This window comes from Pleurodeles waltl, chromosome 3_1 (assembly GCF_031143425.1).
Source record: "Pleurodeles waltl isolate 20211129_DDA chromosome 3_1, aPleWal1.hap1.20221129, whole genome shotgun sequence".
Taxonomy (NCBI): Eukaryota; Metazoa; Chordata; class Amphibia; order Caudata; family Salamandridae; genus Pleurodeles; species Pleurodeles waltl.
Window position 1 is genome coordinate 1,346,824,258 of NC_090440.1, and position 18,770 is coordinate 1,346,843,027.

At 45.6% G+C, this 18,770-nt stretch overlaps 1 protein-coding gene across 5 annotated transcripts in view; it reads right to left on the reverse strand.

Moving 5' to 3' along the window:
• SLC37A4 (solute carrier family 37 member 4) overlaps positions 1–18,770 on the reverse strand; it is a 151,991-nt gene that overhangs the window by 121,502 nt on the left and 11,719 nt on the right. For 2 of the 5 annotated variants that reach the window (XM_069224801.1, XM_069224804.1), the window contains exon 2: positions 6,991–7,173. The exons of the other annotated variants lie outside the window; for them this stretch is intronic. The gene's annotated coding sequence lies outside the window, so the exon portion shown is untranslated. The remainder of the gene's footprint in view (positions 1–6,990; positions 7,174–18,770) is intronic. 5 annotated transcript variants of the gene reach the window in all.

Genomic DNA, 18,770 nt, shown 5'->3' on the forward strand with positions numbered 1-18,770 from the left:
TGTTTTAAAATGGCTGCTCCGTCTACTCAGTATGCCCAAAGTTTGGAAAAGGACACAGTGGGGGCATAGTGCTCATGCATCTATGGCCTCACATACAGAATGGTGCACCCTGACTTAAGGCTAGAATGCTTGCCAGAGTGGTGAACTACCCATATTGTATGCAGCATGGAGCGGGCAGCACACACAGGCCATGTTGAGCTTGCAATTTAGGTTTGCATCAGGGGACTCAGCCTGCAATCGCATCGCTGGGTGCACTTGAATTCTTGGCCCTAAAGGGTGGCAAAATCAGTGCTGCTGCCCTCAGGGGCCTACCCTTTGTACATCCTGCCCTGGGCACCTAAGTGCCATTTACTAGGGACTTATGGTGGCAGCTATAGGTGTCTCCAATTGTGAATACACAGCAAATGTGACATGATAAAAACAAGATTTCAAGGCCTGTTAGCAAAAAGCGAGTTTGTGGAAGGATACAGTAAACAGAGTTTAGGCAACAGGAGGGAACTGAACCTGGGGAGTCTAAAGCAAATAAAGCCAGTAAATAAAAAGCCAGAATTCTAATGGCGGCGGCGCCGGGCAGGGAGAGTGGGGGTCGGGGAGTGGCAGGCTCCCCGGCCCCCAACCTTGTTACAAAATTGCAGCCAATTGGCTGTAATGATGCCGCTGCCACGGATGCACTGTTTGTGGTTCCGGGGTCACGCACTAAGAATGACGTCACATGGCCAGCCTTAATAAGGCAGCCGTGGTCGTCGAGCGCGTCTCTTGCCCACACTCGCCGACTAGACCAGGGGGCCCAGCGACCACAAGAAGAAATACCCACCCGTCTCCCCCAGTTCTTGGGCATCAGTCTCTACTGAATTAGTTTTCCTACAGTTAAATACAAATGCTCCAAATGTGCCATTGTGGTCTATGTGCTAACAACTTGTTTTTTCAGGTGACTTGATTTGTGGTGGAATTGGACAAGAATAGTTTGTCATATTTTATGTGTAAAGGTGGGCGGGGTGAGATCATGACTGGAAATACAAATTGGTACCTTTTTATTACAGGAACTGGGTGGCAAGCTAATTGGACCCTCCAAGGGGTGCTGGCTGGGAAGTGAGGACGACATACAGGGGCATGGGGGAGCGAGCGGTCGCTGGCATCTGGCTCTTAGGGCCACCCATCCGTGCAGGCGCAGAAGGTCTGATGCAAGCATTGGCCCTTGGGAGTGGGTGGAGTCTGAGGGTGGTGGGGGAACCCGAGGTAGGTAGGTATCCTAGCGGGCAGGCGTGCCCCCTCCACAGTAATCCAGTTTGGAAAGCTATGAGAACATCTTGATGGAGATCCTACCCCTGGGATTCGTAAGGAGGGGCAGGGTTTGGGGGTGCTTGAAAACAGTCAGGATCTCATTCACAATCACCAACATTGGGTACGCAGGACAAACAGTTTTTTAGTCAGTGTCAGGAATGTGGATGTATTAATGTACTCTGTTAAGGCTAGGCATCCATTGAAAAACCCTGTAAATACTTTGTGAATATGATTGTGGTTCCTGCGTATAATTTTTCATTATGATTAACAATGTCTTGGCAATAATAAAAGACGGCTGGGGGTTTACAACCCCAATCCCAAAGGGAAGTGTGTCTGAATTTAAAATTAAGCTTGGGGTGGTGGGGAGGGGGGGGATTTTGGTGGTAAGAGGGCATATGCCCTATAAGCCGGGTCGACCCCACCAACACTCTACCCACAGAGGTCAGACACACTACCAACAACTTTGCAACTAGAAACAACACTGAACCAGAGCACAGGCGATGTGTTCCTCAATTCCATTGTTTTCATTACAGGCCTAAGAACAGCAAACTACAGGGAGTGCAGAATTATTAGGCAAGTTGTATTTTTGAGGATTAATTGTATTATTGAACAACAACCATGTTCTCAATGAACCCAAAAAACTCATTAATATCAAAGCTGAATATTTTTGGAAGTAATTTTTAGTTTGTTTTTAGTTTTAGCTATGTTAGGGGGATATCTGTGTGTGCAGGTGACTATTACTGTGCATAATTATTAGGCAACTTAACAAAAAAAAAATATATACCCATTTCAATTATTGATTATTACCAGTGAAACCAATATAACATCTCAACATTCACAAATATACATTTCTGACATTCAAAAACAAAACAAAAACAAATCAGTGACCAATATAGCCACCTTTCTTTGCAAGGACACTCAAAAGCCTGCCATCCATGGATTCTGTCAGTGTTTTGATCTGTTCACCATCAACATTGCGTGCAGCAGCAACCACAGCCTCCCAGACACTGTTCAGAGAGGTGTACTGTTTTCCCTCCTTGTAAATCTCACATTTGATGATGGACCACAGGTTCTCAATGGGGTTCAGATCAGGTGAACAAGGAGGCCATGTCATTAGATTTCCTTCTTTTATACCCTTTCTTGCCAGCCACGCTGTGGAGTACTTGGACGCGTGTGATGGAGCATTGTCCTGCATGAAAATCATGTTTTTCTTGAAGGATGCAGACTTCTTCCTGTACCACTGCTTGAAGTAGGTGTCTTCCAGGAACTGGCAGTAGGACTGGGAGTTGAGCTTGACTCCATCCTCAACCCGAAAAGGCCCCACAAGCTCATCTTTGATGATACCAGCCCAAACCAGTACTCCACCTCCACCTTGCTGGCGTCTGAGTCGGACTGGAGCTCTCTGCCCTTTACCAATCCAGCCACGGGCCCATCCATCTGGCCCATCAAGGCTCACTCTCATTTCATCAGTCCATAAAACCTTAGAAAAATCAGTCTTGAGATATTTATTGGCCCAGTCTTGACGTTTCAGCTTGTGTGTCTTGTTCAGTGGTGGTCGTCTTTCAGCCTTTCTTACCTTGGCCATGTCTCTGAGTATTGCACACCTTGTGCTTTTGGGCACTCCAGTGATGTTGCAGCTCTGAAATATGGCCAAACTGGTGGCAAGTGGCATCGTGGCAGCTGCACGCTTGACTTTTCTCAGTTCATGGGCAGTTATTTTGCGCCTTGGTTTTTCCACACGCTTTTTGCGACCCTGTTGACTATTTTGAATGAAACGCTTGATTGTTCGATGATCACGCTTCAGAAGCTTTGCAATTTTAAGAGTGCTGCATCCCTCTGCAAGATATCTCACTATTTTTGACTTTTCGGAGCCTGTCAAGTCCTTCTTTTGACTGATTTTGCCAAAGGAAAGGAAGTTGCCTAATAATTATGCACACCTGATATAGGGTGTTGATGTCATTAGACCACACCCCTTCTCATTACAGAGATGCACATCACCTAATATGCTTAATTGGTAGTAGGCTTTCGAGCCTATACAGCTTGGAGTAAGACAACATGCATAAAGAGGATGATGTGGTCAAAATACTCATTTGCCTAATAATTCTGCACTCCCTGTATGTCAGCGGAAGAGCACAACAAACGGCGACAACACATAAAACAACTACAACACTTCCCAAATAGCACAGGCCACAATACAAGACAACACTATTCCAACAAAGCATTCCCCTGTGGAGAAGCATGCCACATCACAAATCCACTAATGCGCCATTTGACTGCATATACATTACAGGAGAAAACACAGCCTTGTGCCTCTGCACCACAGCACTCTGTAGCCAGTATCAGTCTTTGCTGAGTAGGCCCTGAGCCTCCGGCAGTGGCCGGATGCATGGACCGGAACGTACACTATTCACTAGACGGGAAGCAGCCACCAAATCTGCGGGCTCCCGACCAAGTGTAGTATTTAGATCCCTCACTAAAAGGCCAGCAAGCCCCTGGGGTTCAGGTTAGGGTGGACCACGTACAGCCCTTTCTACAGGGAGTGCAGAATTATTAGGCAAGTTGTATTTTTGAGGATTAATTTTATTATTGAACAACAACCATGTTCTCAATGAACCCAAAAAACTCATTAATATCAAAGCTGAATATTTTTGGAAGTAGTTTTTAGTTTGTTTTTAGTTTTAGCTATGTTAGGGGGATATCTGTGTGTGCAGGTGACTATTACTGTGCATAATTATTAGGCAACTTAACAAAAAAAAATATATACCCATTTCAATTATTTATTATTACCAGTGAAACCAATATAACATCTCAACATTCACAAATATACATTTCTGACATTCAAAAACAAAACAAAAACAAATCAGTGACCAATATAGCCACCTTTCTTTGCAAGGACACTCAAAAGCCTGCCATCCATGGATTCTGTCAGTGTTTTGATCTGTTCACCATCAACATTGCGTGCAGCAGCAACCACAGCCTCCCAGACACTGTTCAAAGAGGTGTACTGTTTTCCCTCCTTGTAAATCTCACATTTGATGATGGACCACAGGTTCTCAAAGGGGTTCAGATCAGGTGAACAAGGAGGCCATGTCATTAGATTTCCTTCTTTTATACCCTTTCTTGCCAGCCACGCTGTGGAGTACTTGGACGCATGTGATGGAGCATTGTCCTGCATGAAAATCATGTTTTTCTTGAAGGATGCAGACTTCTTCCTGTACCACTGCTTGAAGAAGGTGTCTTCCAGGAACTGGCAGTAGGACTGGGAGTTGAGCTTGACTCCATCCTCAACCCGAAAAGGCCCCACAAGCTCATCTTTGATGATACCAGCCCAAACCAGTACTCCACCTCCACCTTGCTGGCGTCTGAGTCGGACTGGAGCTCTCTGCCCTTTACCAATCCAGCCACGGGCCCATCCATCTGGCCCATCAAGACTCACTCTCATTTCATCAGTCCATAAAACCTTAGAAAAATCAGTCTTGAGATATTTATTGGCCCAGTCTTGACGTTTCAGCTTGTGTGTCTTGTTCAGTGGTGGTCGTCTTTCAGCCTTTCTTACCTTGGCCATGTCTCTGAGTATTGCACACCTTGTGCTTTTGGGCACTCCAGTGATGTTGCAGCTCTGAAATATGGCCAAACTGGTGGCAAGTGGCATCGTGGCAGCTGCACGCTTGACTTTTCTCAGTTCATGGGCAGTTATTTTGCGCCTTGGTTTTTCCACACGCTTCTTGCGACCCTGTTGACTATTTTGAATGAAACGCTTGATTGTTCGATGATCACGCTTCAGAAGCTTTGCAATTTTAAGAGTGCTGCATCCCTCTGCAAGATATCTCACTATTTTTGACTTTTCTGAGCCTGTCAAGTCCTTCTTTTGACTGATTTTGCCAAAGGAAAGGAAGTTGCCTAATAATTAAGCACACCTGATATAGGGTGTTGATGTCATTAGACCACACCCCTTCTCTTACAGAGATGCACATCACCTAATATGCTTAATTGGTAGTAGGCTTTCGAGCCTATACAGCTTGGAGTAAGACAACATGCATAAAGAGGATGATGTGGTCAAAATACTCATTTGCCTAATAATTCTGCACTCCCTGTAAGCAGGTCAGCAGTGTTTAGGTGTAGCTTCGTTCATCTATTCGGCCAATCGGAGCTGCAGCCTAGTACATGCATGCCTATGTTCTAGAAGAGGAAAGTGGGAGATTAAAAAAATATATATTCGATAGAACATAGTTCTCCCATTGACATTTACTGTAGCAGAGGCAATTTCAGGCGGGGGAAAGCCAAAATAAAGGCATTTTTTTGCTTAAAAAATCCGGAGTCTCCCGCCTGAATCGTGAATCTTGGCATGTATGCTAGGAGTTCTGCAAAGCGGCACATGGACAGCACGACCAGCCCGACTCAGCACAGCCTTAGACGAGGACGCTAGCTGGCAAGCGTGTGGCTCTGGGGAATGGTCCCGCTAAAAGGGCAGGTGCCTGTTGTGGCGGACGTGTGCACTCACAAAAGCTCACGGCACACCCTGCCAGATACAATCAGTTACCGCTTCCGGCCCATGAACCGGATTTACACTGCCCCGGGTAGGACCTACGTGCGCAGAACACACAGTTAAGAATCTAAGCTATCCCGAGAGGGCGCTTCACGAACCAAGGCCTTAAGACACCGTAAGGTGCCACTGTTCCTGAACCTCATGTCTCAACTCCTACAGACCCCTTCTCTTGGATGCGTATGCGAGTGAGACATGAGATCAAGGCTTGTGACAAAGAACTGCTGTCAAGCACTCGTCCCAGGTAAACCACTGAACTGCAGACAGTTCAGACGGCTGAAGAATTTGCAGCAGAGTGTATGTGTAATTTGAGGGTCGCGGATTCCCAAAGAAAACTAATCAGATTAAAAAAGGAAAGGTATTTTTTAAATCGTGTTTCAGGAACAGATGTCTGAGGCAGAGACCAAGGTAATTTTCTAGAACGTGATTTTTGATAGAACGTTAAAATTCCTTTGAAGAGTGAGCTAGTTATCTCTTTAGGATTGGAACGTGTGACCACTACTTACACAAAGACCTCAACTGCATGTGTCTTAAACCACAGAAATATGTCACTGGTATTTGAACGAGTGACTTGCAGGTTACATAGAAAGCAGAGGCACGTGATTTAACCTAGCAAGCTGTCTCACAAGGATTGGAACGTGTGACCTGCATGTTGAGATACTTCTGCGCAGCATGGGCAATACTGCCTTTCCAGTTTGATCACAGCCCTCTTTTCACTGACACCCGTCTCACCCTGTAATATAAAACAGTGTAATATAAACCAGGGCCAGCCGGCTCATAGAGCCAAGGTCAACCTAGACAAATTAGGAAGAAATTCTGTAACTAAAACCCCTACTCTACATCAAGAAAGTAATACAAAGGTTACCTGCCACGGGCCTAGTCAGACTGGAAAGACAAGAAGTACCTGTCTGTAAGGTAGTTTTTGTTCCACTTTCGATGCTGCTTTTCTTTTTGACCTCGGTAAAAGAATAAAAGATGCACATCTTACATGTGTTTGTTGATGAAGAATTAAAGGGAAGTAGTCTGGCATACCTTCAGGAATACTATACGTCTCCATTAGAACAAAATACATTTCTGCAAAAAATAGTGCACTCTTCGTAATCCTAAATAATGATTACTATAAACTTCTAAAAATATTTTGATTCCTACTGATTCCTTCGTCTCACCTGTTCTCCCTCCGTCGACAGAATTTCTGAGCTCACGACCTCCCGGAACAGAATGCTCAGGTACCGGGATTGAGGACATAAAAGAACAAGCATTTGCAATGCAGTGGGTCTCATGTTTGCTCACGTTAGAGCTTTTAGCTTTGTAAATTCCTCACTGGACTTTTCTTGCCACATAAATTGAAACTGAAAAGTAAAACAGTTGACATAATTAAGCCAATTCAAAGCACCAAGGCCGCTGTGATTACGACGGAGAGACACCAATGGAAAAAGAAGTTCGCTCACAGTCAAACGGCAAACATGCAATTATCCATGTAACAGGGTCGATGGCCAAGGCAATAACAAAACTGGCCCAAGGAGGGACAAAGTAAAGCATTTACCAATGATAACAAAGGATTTTTGAAAGGCATGCCTATGAACGAGCGATAGTGATGGGCATGTAGTGGGCATCGTTAGTAGTCCACAGACAGATTACAAAACGTCAGAGCGCTTGCACACTCGACTTAAAAAACGTTATAAGTGAAAAGATTGTATTCAAGCATTCATCATGTTCATTAAGCGTTGAAGTGATCCTTTGGGTCCAAGCAACTTGTGTCAGGTAGCTGGGAAGGTGTAGATTTTTGGTAATGTGCACATTCGAGACAATGCACTTTCCCTGACAGCACGTAGATTACATCCTAGGTAATAATTCTTAAAAACCGGTGAGTGTGCACAAGGAAAATTGGGCCTGATTTAAGAAAAGTGGTGCTGCATCCAATGCATCGCCACTTTTCTTGCACCCCTTAGCACCCCCCTACTGCCACCATGTGTGCACCGATTTAATATATGGTGTACTATGACGCCAGGTAGGGGCAATAGCATCAAAATATTTGACGCTCTTGATGTACTGTGCAGGATTAGGGCCAAAAGTTTGGAGCTAATCCTGCACAGTAGATAAAGGCTCATTGTAAACAATGGTATGCCCCCTTTTAATGCCTGCTCTGTGCAGGCGTTAAAAATAGCCGGCAAAAGGACACAGTGGAATCTCTTAGATTCCACTGTGCCATTTTTGCAATCCCCTTAATGGGGGAACGCCCCCCTTGCATGCATTATGCCTAGCGCAGGCATAATGTGGCACAAGGGGTTACAAATCTGTGCAATGCATGCATTGCGCCACTTTTTAAATATGGTGCAGCGAATTTGGCCTCGAGCTACATTAGCATCACAAAAAATTACGCTAATATGGCGCAAGGAGGTGCTAGGCCCTCTTAAATCAGGGCCATTGTGTTTATGTATGTAATGGTGCCACATATGGTGAAAGGTATGTCCCGTGCCACAAGTACATATGACACAGTCTCTCAGTCAACTGTACACATATATCCCATCCATACGCACACATGTTCTTTCATCCCCAAGAACCATGCTCTCACTGACACAAATGGCAACCCTGTCATAGTGCCCCAGCCAAAGTATTGTGTTCAAACCACAGTATCTGACTCTATGGACATTAGGCTTAAAGTCAATTAAGCTGAGTGTGGGGGTGTCTAGTAACAATGGGCGAGTAGCGTAGCCTTCAGCAGCTCACAGTGATTTTCACTGATCAGAAGTAGCTCTCACTATAGAAAAGGTTGGAGACCTCTGGTCTGGAGTCTCTGTGAGGTGGGTCAGGATTCTGGCGCAGAGTGCGTAGCCCAGGCTGCTTGTGACGAGGGCTTGCTGATACTGGACTTATACTTATACTCTAGTTTGACATGAACATATTTTTACAACAATTGTGCATTTTATTTTTATTCCTGATGAATTTGTAAACTGGTTAAAAGATGCTGAATCATGCTCAAACAAACAAATCGCAACAGAAAATATTTATCGACACACGCTTTACTACATCCAAAATACTCCATGTCTGGTTTTCTGACTCCCAAGTTGCTTGAGTGGAGTTATGCACATTTCCCGCCTCCAGAGCACAGCCTCAAATTTACCAGGTCCATGCGTGAGTAGCTCATCCAGTGCAAGTTTATTCTTTGCAATCTGGAACTTGTCATAATTTTACAGTGGAGTAAAGAAGGATAGAAATCAGAAAAAAAAATGGACAGGATGACTTACTCCGTTATGCTTGAAATTATTGTAAATGACCATCTATTACAGAATCTGGAACATCGCAGTCTTCTTTATACCACACAATCTGGTTTCCGACACAACTACAGCACAGAATTGGCACTCTTTGAAGATGTCTAGTTTATAAAAATAAGCTTGGATCAAGGGCATTCCGCAGCTTTGCTACTGGTTGACCCGTTTGACAGCATGCCACACTTCATCTGACTACAACTTCTAGAAAACTCTGGTGTCTGCAGCGGCAGTGGCGTTAATAGTAGCCCCTGCAGTGCAGGGGTAGCGAGGGCAAGCTCGAGGGGGCTTCTTCAGCACAGTACCCTGGACTGAGAACTCTTGAGTCGGAGGGTAGCTCCATGTACTTTGCAAGGGGGCCCCCCTCAAATTTTGTTAAGCCACTGTGCAGCGGTCCCACCATGAGATGGCTAAAGTCCTTTTTACCCAACAGACACCAACACTTTTGCCATTCATATCTACACCTAAGGAACTAAAATATGGAGAGTCAGAGGGATCTTTGTTGAACCCAACTTCATTTAACATTTTTATGAGCCCTCTAGCAGCATTCAGTCCCTTTTATCTCAGTGTGGTTTCTTATGCTGATGACATGCAGCTGTTTTTTTCTGTTGACAAAAAAAACAACATCACTCAAAAATCTTTTAAAATGTGTCTTATTCACGCTGCTCACTGGATGAAAACCAGTTGACTGAAACCAAACTTCAATTTGCATTCAAGCATCCAATTTGGTCATCCTCTAAGTGGCTGACGGAATTGGGAGACTTGCTCATTCCCTTCTGCACAAGGGATTTAAAAAAAACACACAAAAAACAGAACTGGGAACAATAACAGATCCAAGAATTTTACTAACCTTATATTTTCTTGCTAGCCAGCAATGAAAATTTAGTTTCATCTGCCACAGCCTAGCCAATGAGCATGTCAATGTCCGCAGCGGGCGGGGCAACTGGTCCAACCCATCTCCATTTGTTAATACCAGTCGCAGATGACCTCTGAAGCTTCTGGTGTCTGTTAGACTGACCAACACCTCACTCACCTACCACCCCACAGGAGGAGCTGGAACAAGATAACCAAGGACCAGCTACTCACCAGCCTCAACAATTCAACCTCCCCCACCCCCAGACGACCTTGACACTAACACAGCTGCCCGGGACCTCATCAACAAAACCTTCAACAGACACTCAACAAGGAAAGCCAACTGGTTCACCCCAGCCCTCAAGCAGTCCAAACAAAACTGCAGACACCTCGAAAGGAAATGGCGCACCGACAAGACCCCCACCAAACATGAAGCCATCAAAAAAGCCTTAAACACACACCAACAGCTCATCAGGACCACCAAGAGAAATGCCTTCCAGGAACAACAACGCACACAACAGGAAAAGCTCTTCATGATCATCCGCGAACTGACCAACCCCAGAGCGAAATCCATGGACATCCCCCCCCCCACAAGAACTCTGCAACAACCTCTCCACCTACTTCCACCATAAGATGTCGGACATCTACGACAGCTTCCGGACCCAGGACAATACCACGCCCAAAACTGTCATAGCCATCACCGAAGCTCCTCCAAACCCCCACCACCTACTCTGCTGGGCCAACATCTCCGACAAGGAAACCCTCAACATCATGAACTCCATCCACTCCGGCTCTCCCTCCGATTCTTGCTCCCACCACATCTTAAACAAAGCAAGCAGCACCATCGCACCAAAGCTCCGGCACAACATCAAGCGCTCCTTCGCCACCGTCCCAGAAATCTGGAAACACGCTGAAATCAAGCCCTTACTGAAGAAACCAACCGCAGTCCCAGACGACCTCAAGAACTTCCGACTCATCTCTCTACTCCCCTTCCCGGAAAAGGTCATCGAAAAGGCTGTCAACAGACAACTCACCAATCACATAGAACTCTACAACATTCTTGACCCCTATCAGTCAGGCTTCGGGAGCAACCACAGCACCGGGACCGCCCTCCTCGCCACCACAGACGACATTCGCATCCTCCAAGATAGGGGTAAGACTGCAGCTCTCGACCTGCCTGCAGCTCGCAACAACATCTCCCACGTCACTCTACAGACTAGTCTCCACGACGCCGGCATCCGAGACAAGGCACTAGAACGGATCACCTTCTTCCTCTCCGACAGGACCCAAAAAGTCTGTCTCCCCCTTCTACTCAGATGCCACGAAGATAATCTGCGGCGTCCCGCAAGTCTCCTCTCTGAGCCCCACCCTCTTCAACCTCTACCTGGCCCCCTAACCACCATCGCCAGACACCACACACTCAACATCGTCTCATACGCCGACAACACTCAGCTAATCATCTCCCTCACCAACGATCCGCTCAAAGCCACAGCCAAAGCCAACTTCCACAACGGAATGAGGGCAGTTGCAGCCTGAGGGAAGGAGAGTTGCCTCAAGCTAAATACTGAAAAAACAGAAGTCCTCGTCATCAGCAACAACCCCTCAGCCTGGGACCTCTCCTGGTGGCCTACTGCCCTCAGAAGTGCTCCGGCCCCTACCGACTACATCTGCAACCTCAGTTTCTTCCTGGACTCAGCACTCTCGATGAACCGTCAAGTCAGCGCAGTCTCCTCCACCTGTTTCACCACATGCACATGCTCCGGAAGATCTTCAAACGGATCCCAACCGAATCCAAAAGAACAGTCACCCAGGCCCTCGTCAGCAGCTGCTTGGACTATGGCAACGCACTCTACGCCAGAACCACCACCAAGGTACAGAATAGACTACAACGCATCCAGAACGCCTCCACCTGTCTCATCAAGAACGCCCTCAAACACAGCCACACCTCTGCCCTACTGAGAGACCTGCACTGGCTCCCAATAGACAAGAGAATCACATTCAAACTTCTCACCCACGCATACAAAGCCCTCCACAACGCGGGACCAGAATACCTCAACCAAAGACTCTACTTCTACACGCCCGCCAGGCAATTCCGCTCCGCCGACATCGCCCTCGCCGCCGTCCCATGCGTCTGGAAGGCCACAGCCGGAGGAAGGTCCTTCTCCCATCACGCCGCCAAGACCTGGAACTCCCTTCTTATCCACCTCAGAAGATCTCCCACTTTATCACAATTCAGAAGGACCTCAAAACTTGGCTCTTCACCTGATCCCCTCTGACCTTCCTTTCTGCTTCCCCCCCCCCCCAAGCACCTTGAGACCCGAACGGGTGAATAGCCGCACTCTACAAATACATTGATTGATTGATTGATTATTTGAGAATGATTGGTGTGAGAAAATCTGCAATGGAAATACATTACTGCTTGCTTGGGGGTGATGGTGTATGGCTGCCTGCTGTGAGACCTGGCAAGCCCAATCAATCGAGTGGCAAGACAAGGGACAAATAAATGCATTCCCCAGTAGGGACCCTCACCTTGCCCTAGTCACATGGATTCAAAGACAGGCTGAAGCCTCAAATAACTTGACTTTGTGGCTACGAAGCTTGCTAGAATGGGGTTAAGGAGTCAGGGACAGGTGCACTCTTAAAAATATTTGTTCTTTTCACATAAGTTGTACCTGCTACTGTCTGCACTCTGCCTCATCTGTGCAGGCAGATTGCACTGGTGCACCAAAGGACAAGTGAAGGGTAGTCATGGTCCATCCTTATGGTGACCAGAGTTGTAATCCCACATCTCCAAATTGTGTGATTGTGAGAAGTTTGATGCAACTCTGTGTGGTTCTCTTCAAACACCTTCCTGTTGTGGGAGCACTTATAAGCTCAGTCCAGCATTAACAACTGCATAAAACTAAGGAGAAGACAGAGACTTGAACTGAAGTCATACACAAGAGATGGTCGTTGCTGAGTCCTGTGAAACATCCGCTCACACCTGCTCAGTGTAAGCCGGAGTCTTACGAGGTGTGGGCACTTAGAGTGACCAGAACATCAATCTCACACACAGAGGGCTTACAAGTGTGGCCAGTTAACTGTGGCAAGAAGTGGGTGCGAACACGACCAGCTAGACAACATCACTTCACCCCCCAAGGGCTCGTGAACAAGCACAGGCTGGCCCTGGTGTACGAGTCTCAGCTGCAGAGCCGACCCTCCTTGTGATACACATCTCTGAGTGGGCTCTAGCTGTTCTGGTAACGCAGTGAATTTCTGGTAGATCCCAGACTCCGGGGCACGGGTCTAGAAGCGTGAGCGCGAAGGAGAGACACAAAAGGAAAAAGGTTTGCTCATAGTCAAACGTATCAGCAATTATCCATGTCACAGGGTTTGTGTCCCAGGTGGTAACAAAAGCGCCCCAAAGAGGGACAAATGTAAAGCATTTACCAATGATAACAAACGGCAAGCCCATGAACGAGTGATAGTGATGGGCGTGCAGTGGGTGTGACTAAAAGCCCACATACATACCAAGACGTCAGAAAAGCAGCACTTGCGCGCTTCTATGCACAACCTAAAAAAGGCCATCACAATAAAAAAGGGACCTGCAGAGCTAATCAGTTCCACTAGCATATCACAAACTATTTAAAAAATAAACATCTGTCTTTTACACTTCCTCAAACATCAAAGTACCAAAACGCCCTGTCTCATAACACTACAACCATACCTCAGTGGCCATCCCACACACTTACCACACAGGGTCAATGCTGAGACAACACACTTTCAACCACATACCCACATATGTGTCATAAGTTCCTTGTGGATAAGTGCTACTGCACCGCACAAAGGAGTAGTAAGCACTATGCGAATATTACAATGCAATATACTCTCCTACAAGCAAATAATGTTATTTTTCTCTACATTTTTACAATGTTGGGTTGAACGCTACCTCAAAATACTCCTACTACCATATTCCTAAAGCCCTGCTTGAATAACTGGCCTCACTTTAAACCACTGTTTGTTTCTATTGGGATGGGAATATCCTTTGGTAGCGAATGGGCAGGTACCTTTGCCCTGAGTATCTGACTGCATGTGAAACTAGTATCCTGACCTTCTGTGTGTCCCTAGCATGACAATAAATCTTGCATGTGCGCAGAGGCTGACACTTATCCCAGGTAATGCAGAGCTCAGAAAATGTTTTGTGACCTGGATAGACACACCAAACCTGCACTCGTATCGGGTATAGGTTTAGAGTCGATTCCCTGGATGAATCACATAGTGTTGGTGGCAGAATACTGATTTGTTTTCAGTTACTAGTGTGATTTCACCTTTTCTCAGTCACACAGTGTGGTTTTCTTTCCCTCTCATGTACAATTTCCTAAAAATGTGAATCCCAGATCCTTGTGCTAACCTTTTGTGTGCATGTCCAGTGCTTGTGAGTGCAGTTTGAATGTGATGTGTATGGTAGTAGATCTGAGTCTGAGTACTAGGACCAGTGGTATGCACTTTGGATGTTTTTGGTGTAGCATGGCACACTTTGGATGCTATTGGTATAGCATCACATAAGAGTGAATGTAGATATTGCTTCTCCAATGGAAGGGTACTGACTGTATTCCTGTACCAGAAGGTTGGAGACCCAGACACTGAAATGAAGGAGGTAGATTAGGATTCCCTAACAACTTTAGAAAAGGGCTACTGATTAGTTCTTCTAGAGCACTGTCCTTTGGTAGATGACAGTGTTGAGGGGAACAATTGCAGTTTCTCTAGTTTAAGGTGAGGAATTTCTAGGCATAGCCTGTCCTTTTGTTTGTTTCTGGTTACTGCTTCAGAAAGGTTGATGACATCCAGGTGCAAAGTACTCAAACTTCATAGTGTCCTTTTTTTGGATATTCCTGCTTGGAAACAGCGTCACTGCCAGTTGCTGTGACAGCCATAATCTTGCACAAAGTCTGTATCCCAGCATCACTGCTATTTGCTATGAGAGCTTACCTTGTAAAAAATGCTGTGTCTGAGGAGTAGCCAGACAATTGCTTATCAAAGAACCAACCCAAACCAGTTCTAAAACAGTACGCAGTGGATCAACATTCCAAGTCTGGAAAGTTTGTATAGGTATGGGATCCAAATAACCCCACTGTTTTCTAGTTTCAAGTTGTTTCACGACCAAGAAAGGGAGTACTCGGCAGAGTACTCGAAGGGCTGCTGTGGTACCAGAGCTGAAGTATGCGTGAAAGCTATCCTCCCATAGGTCATGGGACGTCACCCGAATGCTGCAGTTTCTGCTGGAAGAGCCAAAGATCTGTATAGAGCCTAGAAACCTGCTTGCTGAGTGAGGGAAAGAATGGGCTTGGCCTTGCTGGAGGAGACACAGAGTGTATTCCCGACATGGGAAATAGCCTTAGAAAGAGAGAGACTGCCAGGAAGCGAAGCCAGCAGCAACCAGTGTGTGGGAAAGGTAGTCTGGTCTCTCTACGTGGTTCTAGTCATCACCAAATCAAACTTTCCACAAAAGTTTAGTGAGATCAGCAGCCTCCTGTGGCTCACACTGGTGATGCCACTGCTTACCTCAGAGCCAAGTGGTCCATAATTGCAGATGTGTGCGTCCTGATTAGCTCGGAAGCTGCAACTGCCAAAGTCATTCTTAAGGTCAAGTTTGATCCAAAACCTGTACCTGCTGTACCAGCACCAAATCTGCACCAAGTTTAGGGAGGCTGCAACGGCTGAAGACAAGAATTGCTGAAGCGAAGTTCCAACAAACAAAGCCATCTCGGCCCCAAAAGCTGTGAAGCCAGTGCAGGATAACTGCACGTGTCCATCCCAGATCCACCCAGACTGACACCAGATGTAGATAACCACAGGACTAAAGAATTGTGTGCGAATAAGAGACAGAAAAGTTGTTGAGGCCTTTTTATGAAAGTATCACAAAGCGAAAAGCAAGCTGAAGTGTTGGCAGACCTGCCAACTCACACCGTGCCTCTGTGTGTCACACAATTTCGGTTCATTTCTCACGGTCAGCCTGTGAGGAGCGGAAATCAAACAATGGCAGGGAAGGTGAGCAGGAAACCACTGCAGAGAGTGGATTTCTAACTCGTCTTTTGAGGCTGTGTAGTGTTCTCGTATTCATGCTAGAATGGTGGGGTGGAACGGCGCTGGAGGAGAAGGTTCCATGAGTGACGGTTGCGGGAGCGGTGTGAGGAAGAGCCGTGCGGAGTGTGTAGGCAGATGAGCCGTATTTAAGGAACCCAGTAACTAAATAGATTACATCCTCTTACCTTACGTGATCCTCTTTTCTACACTGGCGACGAGGTGGGCGTCGGCTCAACTCCTGAAGACAATCTCCGGCATCTGTCACTGTGAGGCTCGGCGCTTAGGCAGTGATCGGCTGTAGTCGCCGTCGGACTCCTGGCATACCTGGCTGGTGCCTTTCCTGGAGGAATTCTTTTCATTTGGCAGTTCAATCCGGGACCATTGGACTACTGTACACTTTCCTTTCTGCTGCTGTGGACGTACATTGTTTTTTGGTTTAAGTGAGCGAGGACGCCTCCCGCTGGTAGCTATATGTACATAGCAATGCCGTTGGAGTGCTCCATACAGCGTCTCCTTCAAGGGACTTTCTACGCTGTTGCCATGGTTACATGGTGTCCATGTCCAGGAGAATCAAACCATTAGAGTGCTTTACGGCACTCTCAACTGAGTGACTTTTTTGTTTTTTGTTTTGTTTGTTTTGTCATTTTTTTTTGTTACCTCCGATTGCTGTTGCCAGGTTGACGTGGCAACCATCATGCCTTAAATTGACTCTCCCTTCAGTCCTACTTTGGAGATATTGGAAGTGGAAGTTATCATATTTCATCATATTTCAGCTAACTCTTAACCCTTTGTGTGGTGTCGCTGATTTAAAGTGGACTTTGTGTATTTTCAAGTACCTTTTAAAGCTGATGTGCACAGCTTCACAATTTAACCTTGCACATCTTCCTGTAATTCAACTTTGAACCCTTTGATTCATGGTTCGCTGATGTGCACAGCTTTTGAACACAAAGGGGAAAAAGGATTTAAGTGTACATTGCATATGAAATCATCTTTCTTCTGTTATTTTATTCTCTTGTAGTATTGGTTGTATTATGCAGAACGTCACGGCTCCCCCATTCTTTCTTTCCTCGCCAGGTGAACCTCCTATCAAATGGGCAAAGTGGAAAAAGGTGTTTGAGCGTTATGCCAAAGTGTGTGGAACGTCACTGAGTGCGGAACGTCGTACTGCGTTGTTACTTCACTGTTTAGGGACGGAAGGTCGAGAGGTATTTGATCACCTTCCTGACGTTCCCGATAGTGAAGCAGTAAATCTCAATGAATTTGAGATTTGCATACGTAAGTTAGATATTCACTATTTGCCCAGAGTGAGCACTATCCTAGAACGATATTACTTCGGTAAGAGATTGCAAAGGGAGGGGGAGATAATTGAAGATTATGTTACAGATCTTAGACATCTTGCCTCTTCGTGGAAAATGTGCTTCTTCTACAGATGAGAGGATAAGAGATCAATTTATGTTAGGTTGTAACATTGAGATGGTTCATGAGGAATTGTGGCTTAGAGACGAGCCCTCACTTCAAGATGTTTTGGTTGTGGCCAAAAGAATAGAACATTCTTTAAAATGTGTCAATGTGATAAAGAAAGATTCCTCTAGTGTGGTTTCTGCCGCGTTGGACAATAACAAAAAAAGTTTCCTTCTAAAAAGAAAGCCTCTGGTTTTTCTCTTACGAGTGGGGAAATATTTTTGTTTGGTGTGACAAAGTGGGGCACTTTGCCAATGATAAAAAGTGTCCAGCTCTTAGGGAGGCTTGTACTTTTTGTAAAAAGCAAGGACATTTTTCCTCTGTTTGTAGATTGAGGAAGACTAAACAAGGTGTCTTTGAGGATCATTCTGACAATGATGAGCTTTCAGTTCAGAATGGTTTTGACTGTGGACAAATCGTACTTCAAATAGGCAAGGGTAGAGGTCCTCTTGATGCTATGTTGGTTGAAGGGAAGGAGACTAATGTCCTGTTTGATTCCGGTGCCAAAATCACGATTGTATCCAATGATTTTTTCTGTTGTTGCCTTAAAGGCAGCGTTACGCTTCTTAAACCGGACATCACATCATGTGCGTATGGTGGTGAGGTGATATGGGGTTAATTGAGTATAAAGGTCGTATTACTTCTGGCAAAATTTATGTTTCGAAAAAAGGAGACAGTATTAGCTGGTGGCACCAAAAGGACCTTGGGGTAATGTTGGATCCTATCAGTGAAAATCCACTTATTTTGAAAGATGTTCCCTCTGTTGAGTGTGTGTCCAATGTTGATTTAGATTTGCAGCAACTTTTATTGCAAGAATTTCCCAAAGTTTTTAGGAATGAATTGGGATGCTTGAAAGACTATCAACATAAAATTAAGATTGTTCCAGGTTCGATCCCATTTTTCAGTAAAGTTCGAGAGGTTCCTGTCAATGTTAGAGAAGAAGTGCTTAGTGAGTTCAATAAGCTTAGGGTTCAAGGTATTATTGAGGAGGTGGAGAGTACGGAGTGGTTGGCCCCGGTAGTTGTAGCTGGGAAGTCCAATGGCTCGCTTAGGTTGTGTGTTGACCTCAGGCAAATGAACAAATGTGTGGTAATGGATAGGCACCCATTGCCCAACATTGCTCAATTACTCATAATGATTGGAGATGCAAAGGTCTTCAGCACCATTAATCTGGCCCCAGTTTACCATCAGATATAGCTTGATGAAGATTCCATGAATCTCACTGCCTTTATAACACCTTTTGGTACTTTCAGATACACCAGACTTCCTTTTGGTTTAGTTTCATCTGTGTCCGTATTTCAGAG